We start from the raw sequence: 12,648 nt of genomic DNA on the forward strand, positions 1-12,648 counted from the left end.
CCTCGCTGCTGAAAACATTGATACAATGTTGCGGTCCGGCTGGCTGAAGCCCGGCTGACTAAAGCCGGTTTCTGGGGTTTTGTTTAGCTTCTATATTTGCAACATAGTTGCATAGAGTTGCAGCTGAGAGGCCGGCAAGTCAGGCGAGGAACGTTGGAGTCCACAGTCACTGGAGCAAGCAAGCCTCCCTGTTCGCTTCAGTGCATGGCTGCAGGCCGCCATCTTGGCTGACAGTTAATTTGCATAAGGATATGCTGATTAGCCAATGGGAAGGGTAGCGGTTGTACGCTAATTACCATGTTTCTCTTTTATTAGTGTAGATGCTGTAATGAACATAGGAGTGCATATATTCTTTTAAATTAGTGTTTTGGGTTTCTTCAGATATATACTTAGAAGTAGAATTGCTGGGTCATAAGGCAGTTCCATTTTTAATTTTTTGAGGAACCTCCATACTGTTTTGCATAGTGGTTGCACCACTCTACACTTCCACCATCAGTGAACAAATTTCCTTTTCCCCACATCCTCACCAACACTTGTTGTTTGATGATTTATTACTGGTAGCCATTCTGACAGTTGTAGGTGATATTTAATTGCAGTTTTAATTTGCACTTATCAAACTGTTTCCCTATTATCCTATTCCAGGTTTAAAAAATGTTTGGATTTATAAAGGCACCCTGACAGCTCCCATAGTTTTCTATTCACTCAAATGAATAATTTCTTTCTAAACCAAACAAAATCCAGTTTCACATCCAGTCTGTAGCTCTTCTTTGGGATGGGGTGGAGGAGTTAGTTGGGCAGTGAGATCAAGTGTGAAAGGAGGAGGGAAAGAATGAACTTGTGGAACAAAGGGACAGCTGATAGAGTGGAAAAAACATAGGACTGACAGTGAGCTTAGAGATAGTGTTAAATCCACCTTCCTCTTCTACCAAATACCTCTCCCTGGAAGAACTGTTTAAATTCTTAGTTTCCTCTTCTGAATAAAAATACTGGATTGGGTCATCTCTACCATCCTGCTTGTTTACTTCTCAGACCCTGGTGACCTTGGAATTGAGGAAGAACTCTAGTGTTCATAATGGAGTGAAAACCAAAGCTTTTTCTCACTGATTCTCCTCTTCCTCCTTCCTTCACTTTTAAGAAACACATTGGACCCACCTGGAGAATTCAGGATAATCTCCCTGACTGGAGGTCAGCTAATGACAACCTTAATTCCATCTGCAACTTTAATTCCCCTTTACCATGTAGCCTAACATATGCTTGGGTTCCAGGGATTATGGTATGTGTATCTTTGGGGGCCACAATTCTGGCTGCCACATTTCTCTCTAGAAAATAAGTTCATCAAGAGTGGAAGCTTTGCATTTGTTAGCTGTTCCATCTCAATAACTTGAAGCAGCTTCTGGCACAGAGTAGATATTTAATATTTATTTGTTGATTGAATGGCTAATGGACAATAGCAACACCAATAATAATAGTTATTGTATTGAGTATTCTATATTCCATGCATTTCTTTAAGTTTACTCTCTCCTTTACTCTCTGTCTCTCTCTCTGTCTCTCTCTCTCTCTCTCTCTCTCTCTCTCTCTCTCTCTCTCCCTGTGTATTTGTGTGTGTGTGTGTGTGTGTGTGTGTGTGTGAGCAATACAACCATTGCCCAACCATTGCCCAATTTTACACATGTGTGGCACTGGGAAGAGCTTTCTCAATGGAAACCACAGACAATTCAACTTTCAGTTGTCAGGATCCTATGGCACTAAATGGCCGATGCACCACTGAAGGAAAGCTCTCAAATCTTTCCACTCCCTTTTTAGATTTAGTGACTGTACCTTCAAAGCTAAAGGTAATGTGTATTGTGATGTGCTAGCCAAATATATCCCAGAACACTGAAATATCATATCCCCCAAAAAGGTGAGGGGAGAGGGGTCAAGACATTTCCTTAGAAGACCAGTCTGTATGTGGGATGCTATCTCCCTCCCCCGCCTCCCCCCCCCCCCCAGGGTTGCCATAACAAATTACCAGGAACTAGGTGGCTTTCAACAAGAAAAAATTATTGTCTCATTTCAGAAGACCAGAAGTCCAAAATCAAGAGGCTGGTTCCTTCTGGAGTCTCCGAGGGAGAAACTGTCCCATGCCTCCTTTTCTTAGCTTCTGATGGTTGCCAGCAACCCTTGGCATTACTTGGCTTCTAGAAGTCTCACTCCAATCTCTGCCTCCATCTTCACACGGCCTTCTCTGTCTCACTGTGTCTTCCCTTCTTCTTATAAGGACTCTCTAAATTCAGGATGATTTCATCTCCAGATCCTTAACTATTTACATCTGCCAAAGACCTTATTTCAAAAAATGGCCCCATTCTGAGTTACCATGTAGACATGAATTTTGGGAGAACACAATTCAACCCACTGAAGATGCTGTTCCTACTCCATGACTTACGAGTGCAGAGCTTCTCTAGGCTCCAAAAGGCAACAGAGGGAGGTGTGCTTGGGTTTTGAATGATAATGTAGCACTTTCTACTACACAGTTAACAGACATTTCTCTCTCTATCTCCTGCATAATGGCTTTTGAAATGCTTCTTTGAAAGAAAGTCTCCTGCACTAATATAGCTCTTCATATAGTTATCTTTATCAATAAAACCTCGGGAAACTGAAACCATAAAAAAAATTTCCAAAAAGCACTATCAGTTTGAATGAAATCCACAAAGGTTCCACAACAAGAATACAGCCTGGGGTTTGTGCCCTCACCATTCATGAGGCTTTCAGCCTTCTGAAGAAAGCACGCCAGGCACAAATGGCCTGCTGGCCTAGATCTGAACGTGTGTGAATGTGCGTAACTGTGGGCTCACAATAGTGGAAATCACAAACACATACTGCGGCTTTCAGTTAGGTGGGTTTTTCTTTCTCAGTGTGGCTCAGTTTTTTCTATAGATGGTGATTGGAGAAATACCTTTTGTTTAGCTTAGCCCAGTAAGAAGGGCCCTGGTCTCTCATCATAATAGGAAGTGAACAGATGGAGCCCCAGGTGGTACAGACCTGAAGGTCTTTTCCTGATATAAAACTGAGGGCTTTCCTGTTATAAAATATCTGTGAAGGCTAAGTGTTAGCTTTAAAAAAGCAAGGTCACATTCTGCAGTTCTTTCTTAGGCAACAATCCCTGATGCCCTATTATTTCCTTTGTTCCTTACAACAGGATGGAGGCTTCATTTATGAAGCCTTGTAGGAAAAAGAAATGGTAAATAATACTAAAAGTCCCTGGATTACAGTTAGAAATCTGATGGGATCTGTAAACCTCCTTCCTGCCTAATGATATGGCTTTAGCACAAAGAAATTGGGGAAATATTCCAATAAAATAGATATTAAGGAAGTAAATGTTACCCTTATTTGCTACATTTTTGGTACCATCTCATTAAGTTGGATTAACAGGTATATTCACTATTGAAGAGAGGAGTTTGAAGTCCTGTTGGTTTACTACTTTCTTTTTATTATCAAAATCCCTAAAATAAATCCTTTACAAAATACAGGGTGGGAAAAAGTAAGTTTACAGTTGCTCATAATAGGTAATATAACAATTCATAATACTAATACAAGAATAAACTCTGTTTACGTACTCACAACTGTAAACCTACTTTTGCCCACCCCTGTAGTAACCATGCTTATATCTGAAATGTAGAAAAAGAGTTTTTACCTCTATACTAATGTGCAGTGCTTTGTACATAGTAGGCAATTCATAAAAATTAGTTGAAATAAAATGATACAGAGAGAGAAACCGCCCTTCAGAAATTAACTGATCAGATATTGGAGTAAAAATGACCAGAAAGAAGTCCCATCCTTTATTCTGAATTGGGAGAGTCCTAGCTCCTGATTCAAGAATAGCCCTTTCTCTTCTGAAACTCTAACTGCCATACAGGTGTATCTTTTGGAGAGAAAGATAGAATTGTTCAGACTTGAGACTTTTATAAATTGCAGCCAAGAAAAAAATAAAAGAAGACAACACTGATCTATTTCACTTCAAAGCTGCACACTTCCAAGCCACCTCATACGTGTTAAATTTCTTAGTGTTATGATCTGTCATTCTTTGGCCTCTCAGGAAATTTCAACAACTGCACTGAGCAATCAGTAAAAATTATTCCTTTTCACAACACCCAAGTGATATTTCCTAACTTTGTTTTGAGCCACTCAAAGTAAGCTTTTTATAGTTCCTTTGATATGTACTTCTATAAAGAAACAACTTTGTTCTGGCAATCCTGGATTATAGGATTAAAAAAAAAAGCATGCTGAGGTACATGCAGGCTTGAGAAGAGATGGCATTTAGAAGATAACGGGAGCCATATTCCAGGGAAGATAACAGGATACTGGTTGGGGAAGCCAGTAGAGGAGTGTTATATACACAAATCAAATAGTTTTTTCTAAAAGACTTACAACTGCAGCTCTGGCTTTAAAAGACCCAGATGCTAACATACACTGAAACTGTGATGGGAAGTGGAGTAATAAAAAATGATATATATTTTTAAAGGCTCAACCCAACATGTCACTGTGCTGATACATGGCTGTCTCTTTTTTGTAATTTAAAATATATTTTTTTCCAGAATATTACCAAACCTAATACACCAAATACATTTGGGCCTGCCACTCAGAGTTAATATTAACATTCTATCATATTTGATTCAGCCCTTCATTTTTATAAAAGATAAAAAATATTACAGATAAAAGTACCTTTTCTCTAAACCCCTCCCCAATCCCATAATGCTCCCTCTATCCCCAGCATTGATCATTATCCTATATATGTTAAGCACACAATCCATATTTTTATGTATTTTTAACTAATATGTATTTGAAAATAATATATAGATACATGCATAGTGTGTTTTTTTTTAATTTACATGAATGTTATTATATTCTATGTAACTTTCTACAAATTGCTTTTGTTTTGGCTCAACCTTAGGTATTTTGAAATCCATCCATATACAATCATATATTTCATTCACTTTGCTGTAATGTTTCTTGAGTAAACAACTTATTTTCCATTTTTCTACTGATGAGAATTTGAGGGGAGTTTGTGCCTCTTACAATAATGTTGTCAGTTGCACAGTTATGTACCCTAGAATTTTCTAGGACATATGTCCAGAAATGGAATAGTTGGGTCATAGTGAATATGCATTTTCAACTATAATAGATATTGCCATGGTGTTCTACACTTTACACTATCACTAGCCTTGTATGAAAGTTCCTGTTTCCCAAATTTTCTCTGACACTGGATTTTCTGTGCATTTGTAGTGTTGTTCTGATTGGGTTTAAAATAAAAATCTCAATGCTCCATTTTGCTTTCATTGATTATTAATTAAGTCAATGACCTTTTTATATATTTGTTACCACTTTCAAGATTCTCTTCTATGGTTTCTATTCATATATGTTGTCCATTTTTAATTCAGTTGCTTATCTTTTTCTTTCTGATTGTAGCACATATTTATATTTTGGGGGCTTATGATTATTGATCTATTTTGCTTGCTGTAAATATCTTCTGTTACTCATATTTTAATTTTGTGATGTATTTTTGGAGCAGAACTTTTTAATCTTTATAAAATGTATCAAATGTCTAAATTTATAACTTCTTGAGGAAACTGGTTTAAGAAATCCTTTCTTATCCTGAAATCATAAATATATTTACTATATTTTATGCTAACATATGTTAAATTTTTTAATGTTTAGAACTTTAATGTATATTAAAGTTTTTAATGTATATTTAAGACTTTATAAATTTTGTAAAGTGTATCAATTTATGTAAATTAAAGTTTATATATAAGTATTTCAATAATATTAAATATTCTATTTTTAGATTAAAATATAAATAAATTTAGAATGTTTGGAATTTTTAAGCATATTATAGTACTTATTGTATATTTAGAACACACAAACTTTTTTTTCTTTATAACTTCTTAAGGTATCTAGTTAAAGAAATCCTTTCCTATCCTGTGGTCATGATGTTTTAGAATATTTTATTCCAACATTTTAAGTGTTATTTTTCTTTTCTTTTTTATTATGGAAAGTCAAGTATCTCAAAACCATTTGTTGAAATGATTATGATTTCATGCAGCCTGAACAGCATCTGGCACGGCCAGTGGTGAACATGAGGAGGGGCAGTGAAGGATTAAAGAAAACAGACAAGAGAATATAGTTGGGGCCAAGTGGATCACTGCACCTGGATGAGGACTCCACCTATAAGCCAAGTCTTTATTTTATAGTCAGATCACACAAAGCAAAACAAGGCAGTGGTCAAGATATTTACAATGTTCTTGTGAGTTTCAAATTTGCTTCTTTCCTGTTATTGCAATTCTCTGAACTCTATCAAGCTTTGTTTTGGCAGCACTTGCTATACCTCCCGCAGCTCACATCCCTCAGCTACCTAGGACTACAAGGTTGGACTATAAGGTCAAGCTTACATACAACCATAGCCTTTGACTAAAATTGTGCTGGGAGGGCTTTGCCCTCCAAGCTGGAACTTGTATGTGGCTTTGCCACAAGAGGACCGTGCCCTCTCGTCAGTCCCAGGCTTGATCCTCTCCAAACGCTGTAGCCACTCTCCACACAGCCTTGGGTCTAAGAGATTGCTATCTATTTTATCTATCATGAGACTAAAATATTAATATAGATTTATTAATAGTCTCTCTCTAACATAATATTAGGGCAAAATTACTTATTGTGCTCCTGTCTTTAATAAGAATGCTTCTAAAGTCTTACCATTAAATACTATGCTATAGTTTTTTGCACATCCACTTCTAATCATAATTTGCAAAAAATTTTACCATAAATACATGCTGGGTTTTATTAACTGTTGCTTATTCTGTAATTGGAGAAAATTACTATATAATGTTTTTCTTTAATCTGTAAATTGGGTAGATTAAATTAATACATTTTTAAAATGTGAACTAGATTTCCATTCTTTGTATAAATCATATTTTACTTTTTTTTTTTAAGTCCTTACCCAAGGATATGTGTGTGTGTGTGTGTGTGTGGTTTTTTTTCTTTGGTGTTTTTGTGTGTGTGTGTTTTTTAATTGATTTTAAAGAGAGGAATGGAGAAAGAGAGAGAGTATTAATTGGTTGCCTCCCATACACATCCCAACTTGGGATCAAACCCATGACCTAGATATGTGCCCTGACTGGGAATTGACCCTGCAACTGTTTGGTGTATGGGAGAATGCTCCAACCTATAGATTACCAAGCCAGGGTAATCCTATTTTACTTTCTGTTCATTTCTTTAAACTTTTATATTTTGTTATTAACATATTATTTAAGACTAGAGGCCTGGGTGCATGAAATTAGTGCACGGGTTGGACCCGTAGGCCTGGCTGGCGATCATGGGCCTATTGGGGCTGGCTGGCCAGGCCTGTGCTGCTGGCTGCCAGCTACCAGACGGGCCAGCAGGATGGGGGAGGGACCATGGGAGGTTTGCCAGCCAGAGGGAGGGACCAGGGAAAGTTGGCTGGCCATGGGAGGTTGGCTGTGGGAGCGTACTGACTACCAGGGGGCAGCTCCTGCATTGAGCGTCTGCCCCCTGGTGGTCAGTGCACATCATAGTGACTGGTCAACCGGTTGTTCCAGTCATTCCAGTCATTTGGTCATACCAGTCGCTTAGGCTTTTATATATAGAGATTCTGAATCTATGTTTAAAACAATATTGCACTATAATTTTATTTTCATGCATTTTCCCGAGTTAATTTTATTATAAAATATATACCATCGTATTAAAATAAACTAAATATTTCTTCACTTTTTTTTATTTCCTCAGAACAGGAATTATCGATTTTTTAAAAAACTCTAGCAAAATTCAAATATAAAACTTCTTGAACAGTAGTTCTGGTCAAGATGGTGAACACTGTGCTTGCCTTCTCCCATGACCACATCAAAACGACAGCTTTCCCAGCCAGTGTTGCTCAGTGGTTGAGTGTCAACCTATGAACCAGGAGGTCATGGTTTGATTCTGGTCAGGCACATGCCTGAGTTGCAGGCTTGATCCCCAGTAGGGGGCGTGCAGGAAGCAGCGATCAATGATTCTCTCTCATCATTGATGTTTCTATCTCTCTTTCCCTCTCCACTTCTCTCTGAAATCAATAAAAAAATATATTTTAAAAAAATGACAGCTAAATTATAGAACAATCAACCTGGAGAACCATCTGAAGATTAGCCAAACACAAGTCTTATAACTAAGGCTATAAAGAAGAAGCTACATAGAGACTGATAGGAGGGGTGAAGATGCAAAACAGCCTGGCTCTACACCCGCATGTGCTGGTTGAGAATTGGGAGAGATATCTCAGCTGCAGAAGTCTCCACTGAAGAGCGAGGGTCCCAGCCCCAGATGGGCTCCCCAGCCTGGAGCACCGGTGCCAAGAAGAGGAGCCTCTACAACATCTGACTGTAAAAATCAGCAGGAACTTCATTCATCCAGGTGAGATAAAAGGCTGCTGGAAACAGGCATCCTCTTAAAGGGCCCACGAACAGATTCACTTGCTTACAAGGATTCACCCTGGGCTCCAGCAGAGAGACAGCAGCTCAAGGGGCACCAGAAACAGACAGGGAGAAACTGAGTTATGTAGCTTCAGGATGACAGCTGGAGGGAAAGATGCCATTGTCCCTGTGTTGAAGTCTCCCCACACATGGTGAAATTAGAATCTGCATTAATCTGGTGAATATCACCCACCCTACCCTGGTGAGTTCCTGCTTCAACCAACTCACACACTGCCAAATACTTTTCAGTGGCTAAGCCTTACAGGCAGCCAGCAGGAAATAGCAGGCCTCAAGTGCCCTGAATCTCTGATGAAGTGGCCTCAAGACTTATATTGGTGGCAGCAAGCCCCAGTTCACAGAATGACCTCTTACACACACCTCCAGGCCCAGCACATGCAGCTACCAAACACAGATCACTTTTTAGCCCCTACCGGGCAGCAACTGACTTTAGTCTTCACTGGAGCCCCTCCCAAGAGGCCCCAGAACCAACAAACCCAGTGACCAGCTTCAGAACACAACAGAGCACTACCCAATTAGCTCCACAAGTGGAACACCCAAAGGGTAATCTTGCCACTCACCAGAGCCTGCTGGGGAGAATCCAGCAGGCCTCACAACAATTCATTCACTGTGGTTGTGGGGTTGTGGCCAGTACAGTGGGGCCTTGACTTATGAGTTTAATTTGTTCCGTGAAGGAGCTCGTAACTCAAATTACTCGTATGTCAAATCAATTTTCACCATTACAATGACACGTGATGCTGGGCTGATGTTGTGGCGTTCACTGTGACGTTCGCTGCGCCAACTAGCGGTGGGGTATCTGAAGCTGGCTCGTAACCCGAATTTTAGCTCGCAACTCAAAACAAAAAATCAGCCGAGAGACGGCTCGTATCTCGAAAAACTCGTTAGTTGGGACACTCGTAAGCCAAGGCCCCACTGTACTCACAGCCAGTCAGCCTGAGGGTTAACCTCACTAACTGTTGTGCCAGCTGTAATCAAGACTCAACTACAACTGGAGGGCACACAGAACCCACACAAGAAACACTCCTGAAGTATCCGGTTCAGGTGATCAAAAAGATTGTGCCACTGAACCACACAGGACACTCACCACATAAGACCACCCTGCCAAGATCAGTCTACCTAATACATAGAAACAATCACAGAGACACAGCCAAAATGGAGAGAATAAGAAACATGTCCCAAATAAAAGAAGAGAAGGAAACTCCAGAAACAGAACTCACCAAAATTGAGGGAAGCGAGTTACCAGATACAAAGTTCAAAACACTGATTAAGAATGCTCAAGAACTTAATGAGAACTTCAACAAAAATATAGCAATAAGCATAAATAAAGGCATATAAATTATAAATTAAAAACACTCAGAAATGCAGAATACAATAACTGCAATGAAGACTACACTAGAGGAAATCAATAGTAGATTACATGAACATACAAATGTGAAAAAAAATGAGACTAAACCACATTTTTACACCATATACAATAATAAATAGACTCAAAATGGACTATAAATGTAAATGTAAGACTCAAAACCATAAAATTCATAAAAGAAAACATAGACAGTAAACTCTCTGACATTGCTCTCAGAAATATTTTTGCTGATATATCTCTTCAGGCAAGGGAAACAAGGGACTACATCAAACTAAAAATAGAAATCATCAATAAAACAAAAAGACAACCTACTAAATGAGAAAAGATAGTCACTAATGATATATCTAATAGAGGGTTAATATCCAAAATATAAAAGAAACTCATACATGTTAACATACAAAAAATCTGATTACAAAAATGAACAGAGGCCCTGAATAGTCATTTCTCCAAGGAGGACATCCAGATGGCCAACAGACATATGAAAAGATACTCACCAATAATCATCAGGGAGATGCATATTAAAACCACAATGAGATATCAGCTGACATGTGTCAGAATGGCTATCATTAGTAAGTCAAAAAACAAGTGTTGGCGAGGATGTGGAGAAAAGGGAACCCTCGGGCACTGCAGCCACTATGAAAAATAGTATTGAGGTTCCTAAAAAAATTAAAGATAGAACTGCCTTTAGACCCAGCAACTCCACCTTTGGTTGTTGATCCAAAGAAATTCAAAACACCAACTCAAAAAGATATATGCACCCCCATGTTCATTGCAGTGCTGTTTACAATAGCCAATATTTGAAAGCAACCTAAGTGCTAATCAATAGATGACTGGAAAAAGAAGTGATATACAATGGAATATTACTCAGCCATAAAAAAAGAATTAAATCCTATCATTTGTGACAACATGAATGGACCTAGAGGGTATTATGCTGAGTGAAATAAGTCAGACAGAGAAAGACACATACCATATGATTTCACTTGTATGTGGAATCTAAGGAACAAAATAAATGAGGGGGAAGAAACAGAAACAGACTCATAGATACAGAGAACAAACTAATTGATGGTTACCAGATAGGAGGGGTTTGAGGGGCTGGGTAAAAAAAGTTGAAGGAATTAAGAGGTAAAAATTAGTAGTTACAAAATAGTCATGGTAATATAAAGTACAGCATAGGGAGTATCTATATATATAAAAGCCTAAGCAACCACACGACTGGTTGACCAGTTGCTAAGATGCACACTGACCACCAGGGGAGAGATGCTCAATGCACAGGATCAGGCTCCCTCCAGTATGGATCAGGCCTATGGGGATTGGGCTCCCTTCTGTCTGGATAGGGCCTGCAGGGATCAGGCCAAAACTGGCCATCCAACATCCCCGAGGGGTCCTGGATTGCGAGAGGGTACAGGCCAGGCCAAGGAATCCCACTAGTGTACGAATCTGTGCACTGGTACTCTAGTAGTCAATAATATAGTAACTATGTATATGGTACTAGATTTACTGAACGGATCACTTCTTTAGTTATATAAATATCTAACCTCTATATTGTACACTTGAAAGTAATATAAAATAATATTGAATGGCAACTTCATTGAAAAATAAAAAAGTTAAAAAAAATCCAGAACCAGAATTATTTTATGAGATTTTTGACTATTAAATTAATTTATTTGCCATGGATTGTTTTATTTATATTTTTCTTCTTTAATTTATATATATATATATATATATATATATATATATATAAAATCACTTATAAATGGCACTTTATCCAAGTTTTCAAATTTGTTCATAAGTTATATATATTCATAGTACTATTTTATGATTTGTATACTCTTATTTCTCATCTAATTGGTCTCTTTTCAACCAGAAGAGACATATGCAGGCTATATTTTTTATGAAGTCAGCATTTCCATCCAGTCAATCAGTAATTCATCAAATATGAATTAATGTGGAAGGGTGGATACAAACTGCTAAGCCTAGGAATCAAAATCTGAGTTAGTTTGAGCAGAGTTTAAGTTTTTTAATAAAAATTATCTTTTGAAGTTGTTGGTCTTGAGTTATATCATTATGTTTTATTTATTTCCACAATATTTGCACAATATTTATTTGCACAAAATTATGTTTTATTTATTTTCACAATATTATAAGCTTTTAAGAGGAAACATATTTCAATCAAATATTTTTATATCTAGGAAAACAATCATTGTGTAGAAACATAGTACTTTCTTTTCTCTCCCAATAATATCTGTCATGAAGAAATAATCAAGGCACCTCCTCCATCCCGAGGAAATATATGACAATATCAGAACATAGGGAGCACTAGCCTGTGGAACAGCATATGTAAAACCTAAGCCCATAGTACAATGCATGTAAAAGTCACCAACAATATTTTCAAATGCTAGGTGAACATTTCTACAAAATTAAGCAGAGTACCCTAAATTGGAATTATTCAGCTGGCTTTTGTTTTACAGCAGCATTTCCTAAAAAAGAATTGATTTATAATAATTCCTGGAAAAAAATTGTGTTAGGAATTGGAGACAGATGATTTGGGGGTGGGGGGAAGACTATGCACAATTCTCTACTCTTGGAGACTCAAATGCAGATAAACATAAAATACACTTTGAGTAATTTTGAAATAAAAAAATCTGTTCAAATTCATTTAACCTAATTTTTTTTAAACATTTAATCACCACACCCTTTTCCCATGTAGCTTCTATTTTGGGACATAGAGTATCCTTTGGGAAGCACTGCTGGAGTAGTATTTAATGAGAATGCAACCTTCGA

This window comes from Myotis lucifugus, unplaced genomic scaffold (assembly GCF_000147115.1).
Source record: "Myotis lucifugus unplaced genomic scaffold, Myoluc2.0 scaffold_220, whole genome shotgun sequence".
Classification (NCBI taxonomy): Eukaryota; Metazoa; Chordata; class Mammalia; order Chiroptera; family Vespertilionidae; genus Myotis; species Myotis lucifugus.